This window comes from Capra hircus, chromosome 14 (genome assembly GCF_001704415.2).
Source record: "Capra hircus breed San Clemente chromosome 14, ASM170441v1, whole genome shotgun sequence".
NCBI lineage: Eukaryota > Metazoa > Chordata > Mammalia > Artiodactyla > Bovidae > Capra > Capra hircus.
The window spans coordinates 68,725,830-68,732,500 of NC_030821.1; the positions used below are offsets into that span (position 1 = coordinate 68,725,830).

The 6,671-nt window shown below is 40.4% G+C and overlaps 1 pseudogene; it reads right to left on the bottom strand.

Annotated features, from left to right (window-relative positions):
• Positions 1,639-2,322, bottom strand: LOC106502829 (annotated as a pseudogene).

Here is a 6,671-nt window from a genome sequence, read left to right on the forward strand (position 1 = left end):
TACTCAATCATGATCAAATTAGTGTATTTTCTTTTAGTTATTAGTACGTTGTTTTATATACTGTGACCCTGTTATTTAAACACTTTTATATTCTGCTTTTATCCTTAACATGACAGTACAGGTTATAAGCTTTTAATATGTTATTTTAAGCTTTTTATTGGCATTATTTTTAATAGCTGTCTAATACGTCATTGAATAAAAATGATAAGTTAAAACTGCATAAGCAACTATTCTTCCTCTGTTCACTGCTTAGGTTGTTTTCCATTATTTACATTTGGAAAGGATGTCACAGAGTCACGTTTATATAGATTTCCCTGTATTTTTAGTTATTTTCATAGGTTAGGTCTTAAGAAATGGAATTACAGGTAAAGGTTTTGAACACTTGAAGGCTCTTATTATTAATACATATTGCTAAATGTCTTTTTAAAGGGTCATTTTTATCTGTTTTCCCAATAGTAACGTATACTCAAATAACAAATAATTAAGTTTATTTGTTATCTGACCACTTAGCATCACTAGGGCTTATCATTAAAAGGAAAAATAAAATTATGTTGCACCATGTAAAAAATGGCATCATTGCTTCATGTTTTTTGTTGGATATTTTTTCATGTTTATTATTATTATTTTTTTAACTTTCCTTGTTGGAACTTGTATATTCACAATAAAACCATTTTCCAGCATGCTAATTAATGTCAGTTATAAACATAAGGTGAGAGATAGTTTCTTAATAAAAATAAGGGCTCTGAATTGTTGCATGTTTACCATGTGGCAGACATTTATACAAAATAATTGTGTTTGTGTGAGTAATTTTATTTCAACTTCGAAGTATGCTCTCTGGGCCTTTTATCTTAGGGTTATCAGCCTACATTTTTCCACATGAACTGATGGCACTGAAAGCAAAGTTCAAAAAATGGATTTTGTTTGCATTTGCCCTGTAGGCATCTGTTTCCCACCTGCCCCACCTCTCCAACCTATCCCCAATAAGCACTAGTCTGTATTTATTAACCACTTAAGTGCGGGGAATTGTGCAAGATACCTTACCTATATTATTTCAGTTAAATCTCACAATAACTCCATAATGTGGTTATTGTTTTCCCTATTCTACCAATAAAACAGCCAAGGTTCTGGGCAATGAAATAGCTTTTCTTAGTCAGTATGACCAGCAAGTGGTGTGAGTGGGAACCCAGGCATGCCCGTCTACCAAACCCATCATTAAACACTGCTGTCAGCTGACAGAGATGCCCTCTGTCATCTCCCCCATTTCCCCAGGTTCTGGTTTTCTGTTTCTGTATCCCTCTTACTCTATTGCTTATACTTTTGTTTGGGACTCCTAGTGAATACCTCTTTGGGTCATTCTAAAATGACTCCTTTTTGCTCTGCCATCTAGTTTTGCCACAAATATGCTTTTCACACATAGACACACATGTTCATGTATAAGAAGACAAGCATTTTGTTCTAGAATGCTTTCCAGGATAGGAGAGTGTGGTCTTCAAATTGTAAGCCCCTTTTATGTGGAACTCGATTTTTTTTTTGCCATATGGTGATGCAATATTTTATTTATTCTGTCCATTAGGAACTATTTTTATAGTAAAACTATAAAATTTTGTAATAAATGATTGATATTGCTCCACATACAATTCAGTTTTTGGTATAAAGTTCTTTGACTGCAAGAAAGAACATTTGGTTTACTTCACTAATAGGAATATCTCTCAGTGCTGGAATGGCCTCTTCTTGGTATTCCTTCCGTTGTTGATTTTTGGCCTAGTTACCTGTGATTGTTTGAATGGAACTAAGTGGAGAGAGATACTCATCATGTTTATTCCAATTAAGAACATGTGACCGATTCCTGAATATTCATTGGAAGGACTGAAGCTGAAGCTGAAACTCCAATACTTTGGCCACCTGAGAAGAACTGACTCATTTCCCTGATGCTGGGAAAGATTGAAGGTGGGAGAAGAAGGGGACGACCGAGGATGAGATGGTTGGATGGCATCACTGACTCAATGGACATGGAATATGAGCAAACTCTGGGAGTTAGTGATGGACAGGGAGGCCTGGTGTGCTGCAGTCCATGGGGTCGCAAAGAGTCAGACACGACTGAGCGACTGAACTGAACTGAACGGAACTGATGACTATAGTAATGAGGAGGTACCCAAGCAGTGCAACAGCTCAATACTTTTGAGGCTGATAGGTTAAGTCTAAGGAGTTTATCCAAGATGTAAGAATGAAAGCCCACACAAAATACAGTGTGAAGCCAGATTGGGAGCTTAAGAAAAAAACAAAGCCATAAATCGCTCTTTCTGGCAGTGAATTTTCCACCATTTTCCCTGTGACTTGAGATAATCTTGGGTCCCCTTGCTCTTTCTGGCAATGAATTTTCCACCATTTTCCCTGTGACTTGAGATAATCCTGGGTCCCCTTGCTCCTAGAACTCAATTTTTAATGTTTTAGTGTCTGAATTCTTTCACTGAGGGAGCTTTGGATTTTTTTTTAAACTTCATTAAATGCTGCATTCCTGTCAGTGTGCAGTCTTATTCTAATTTACATAAGTAAGGTGAACCCGGATTTTAAGTTTACCATCACTGAGCCTTATTGTTAAAAGAAAAAAAAAATCTGTGTTGAATCATATTTAAAAAATGGTATCATTGTTTTAATTTACAGATCAGATCACCCAATTTTAATAAGAGTGGCATTCTGCTTTACATGTGTCAGGGACTTCACAGGCAAATCTCTTTTTTCTCTATGCAAATAAGCTTCAAACAAATTGTATTGCAAATCCCTACCCTTCCTATCCCCTTTCATGTTCTTCTTAATTCCCATTTGGACCATGTAAGGAACCACATATTTGAATATCATTTATGAGTTAGGTTTAAAATGTGGTTGTGGTTTGTACTTAGAAAAGCTGCCTAATCTGGAGAGGTGCACTTTTGTAGTATGTGTTTACTTACTAGTTCAAAGAGGCTATTTCTTGTTTCAGTCTAGTGTCTTTCCAGGGTCTGGGTGATATTGAACTAGTACCTGTTCCTCATCTAAAATAGGGTGTTGCTTCTGCTGCTGTTGCTAAGTCTCTTCAGTTGTGTCCGACTCTGTGCGACCCCACAGACGGCAGCCCACCAGGCTCCTCTGTCCCTGGGATGCTCCAGGCAAGAACACTGGAGTGGGTTGCCATTTCCTTCTACAATGCAGGAAAGTGAAAAGTGAAAGTGAAGTCACTCAGTCATGTCCTACTCGTCACGACCCCATGGACTGCAGCCCACCAGGCTCCTCCATCCATGGGATTTTCCAGGCAAGATTACTGGAGTGGGCTGCCAAAATAGGGTGTAGCTGAAGGTAAATGACTAGGGTATCCCAAGAGGTTAGTGATGGATCCCTCTTATGACTCTCATCTCTCCCTGGATCCCGTGTTTCCAAACACTCAGCCTGGACTACAAGGTGCAAAGAGCCATGCACTTACCCAGTTCTCCACAGTATGCTCTTTAACCGTTTGTCCCATCTCTGATTTAATGCCATCAAAGGGGATCCGGATGCCTTAGCAAGATCATCCGATGTCTGTGTAAGGACAAGTGCTAGGAATTGCCCCTGTCTTTCAGTGAAAGCAGTCCCCCTTGTAGTTCTCGCTCTTGTGTGTTTCTTTTGAACTCTGCATACTGCCAGGATAAATTAACTAACAACAAATATTGACAGTGGCCTGTCTTAAAGAGAGGAAGGTAGAGGTGTTTGTGTAGAAGTTTTAAAATTGGAACAGAAAAATAACCACTTTAAAATCACCATTTCATCATTTGATAGGCACTTTCTAATGGAATGGTGGTGTTTCTCTGGGTTGCATGCCATCAGTTGTCAAGCCATTGGGTTATATCATGGCCCCATCCAGACTAGGCTAAGGTCTCCCTAGGCTTCAGCATTAGTAGGTCTGTGTCCCCAGGTTCATCTTCCTGGGCATTCTGAGAAGCCCTGCAGTGAGGGATCTCTGCCTGGAACAAGAGCACTATTCCCAGTGTATCTGCAACATAATAACGTATACCTAGAATTGGAGAGAGCCTCCCAGGTAGTGAGATTAACATATACAAAGGCAGGGAGTTACACAGTTACTACCTCATTTCTGTAACAACACTGTGAAAGTTACCCAGGGTTTATCTCAAGTTCAAGGAGCCAGGAAGAAGGGCCATAGATGACACCAAGATTTTAAATACAAGACTCCTTAGAACATTTGAGGCAATCACTGCTGCACCCGTGTGACTTCCCTTTGCAATTCCAAATAATGTAAGATTCCTCCAATTTTTCCAGCGGTGGAGGACAGTAGACATCTCACTAGACTTGGAATTGAATGCCTCTAGCTTTCAGTCTTGCTTGTGCCTCTTACAAGTCTTATCTACTTGGGAAAATCCTGTAATCTGTTTAAACCTTGTTTTCCTCTTGGGAATAATAATAAATGGCAGACTATTTGTGAGGCTTTAACGTTCTGAAGTATGTGAATTTTCAAAGCAGAGCTCTTAGAACATAAAGTATATTCATAGTATGTCCTTCTTGCCTGTCTTTCCTTTTACTCCTCCCTTCCCTTCTTCTTTCTCTCTTCTCTTCATTTTTAACCCTTGTATATTTCTTCCATGCAAAGTCTGGTTGTCAGTGAAATCCACCCTTTTCTGCCAAGCACTGACTTGCTTCAGAAAGCTAATATGAATCCTGTGGTGTGGTAAAGTTGTGTGTCATTGGTTCAGTTCAGTTCAGTCGCTCAGTCGTGTCCGACTCTTTGCGACCCCATGAACTGCAGCATGCCAGGCCTCCCTGTCCATCACCAGCTCCCAGAGTTCACCCAAACTCTTGTCCATCGAGTTGGTGATGCCATCCAGCCATCTCATCCTCTGTTTTCCCCTTCTCCTCCTGACCCAATCCCTCCCATCATCAGAGTCTTTTCCAATGAGTCAACTCTTCGCATGAGGTGGCCAAAGTATTGGAGTTTCAGCTTTAGCATCAGTCCTTTCAAAGAACACCCAGGACTGATCCCCTTTAGAATGGACTGGTTGCAGTCCCAGGGACTCTCAAGAGTCTTCTCCAACACCACAGTGTCATGGGTTAGGAATGGGCAAAATGCAGAATGGAAAGTAAATAGAAATGTCCTTTGAGATTATGAACATGCAGTGACATCTTTGGAGACCAAGAAGAAGTCATGAGTTTGCGCTGCAGATTTATAATTGAGTTCTCAGCAGAGCCCTTGGTGACCTCCACCCCTGCCTTGCCCCATTCATTCATGACTCATTTCTTCTGAAGCATTTGTTCTCAAACTGATCCCTGGACCAGTACCATCAGCATCACCCGGGAATTTTAATTAGAGATGCTGATTTGGGGGCCCCGCTCTATACACACTAAATCAGAAATTTGGGGATTGAGTCCCAGTTATCTATGTTGTAAAGTGCCCTCTAAATGATGCTGGTGAACACTCAGATTTGAGAACCACTGCCCTTCACCAACCACAGCTCAGGTTTGCCCTTCCCGCATCAGAATGGGAACTATAGCCCAGGAACTTGACTCTGGATTGTCAAAGCTTTTCAAATAGGTCTCGTACCATGTGAACTACAGGTTAACTAACTATATTCACTCCCCCAGGCTATGACTCTGATATGGGTGAAGGATGTTGATTCATCTGACATGAATCTGCAAATGTTTCTCCAATAAATGCTTTTGAAGTATCTGAGTTAAATAAACATTTGCAATGAACCCATACTTTCCCACTTGCCCTCTTTCATCAAGTCCTTATCAAAATCTTCTCTTGGACAGTGCTCAAAGGAGATTATGAAGACAAGACAGGCTTATACCTCCTGCTTCCCAGGTCATAGGATTCATGAGTCCTGAGAACCATACAGCTGCATATTTTTCGTAGCCATCACCCTTTTCCCAAAGCATTTAGAGCAAACATTCCTTCTTCAAAACAAATGGACATAGGCCATGTTAATGCCACAGCTGTCCTGTAATGCTTCAGAAATTTTTATTTATAAACCAGAATATCAGAATTGACATTGGTTCCTACAAAAGATACTGTTGAGTTCCAACTCCGCATTACCGCTGAGCTCACCCAAAGCTGACAACTTCTCACTCCAGGTACTTTTCCATTCTCAGGCAAGGCAGCCTTAAAGTGCCAGGGGCAGCTCTCACACAGTGAGAGAAAAGAACCTGTAGATAAATAGCCCAGCTGCCTCGTCTCTTGGCAGATCGTTTCTGAGCTGCATTTTACAGGATTACTGAGATGGTCTCCGGAAACATTGAGCACCAGAGGCCCACAGTGGTAATGGCTCATTGGGACACTCTTTATTGCTTTGTCTTTCTTCTCCTATCTCACTTTCCCCATTCTCTCTGTTATTTGGGATCAAATTCCAAATAAACTCACTGCTCCAGGTTTTTGTTATAAGATCTGTTTCAGGAACTCATAAGAAGATGATTGGGTGATTTGTTCAAGGTTGTACACTTGTTCAAGTTAAGGCAGACCAGGATCCATTCTTCTGTATTGAAAAGAAAGACTGATCTTGTATTGAATTTAGTACTTGACTCTATTTTTGCAGCATCCCCCTAGAACTTAGCATTGTGCAAATACTGAATACATAAGAAGTGACTGAGACTTATTTGATCAATCAGTAGTTATTGGATTCTTTCACTGCCCGAATCTACCAGCTTTCTATGTA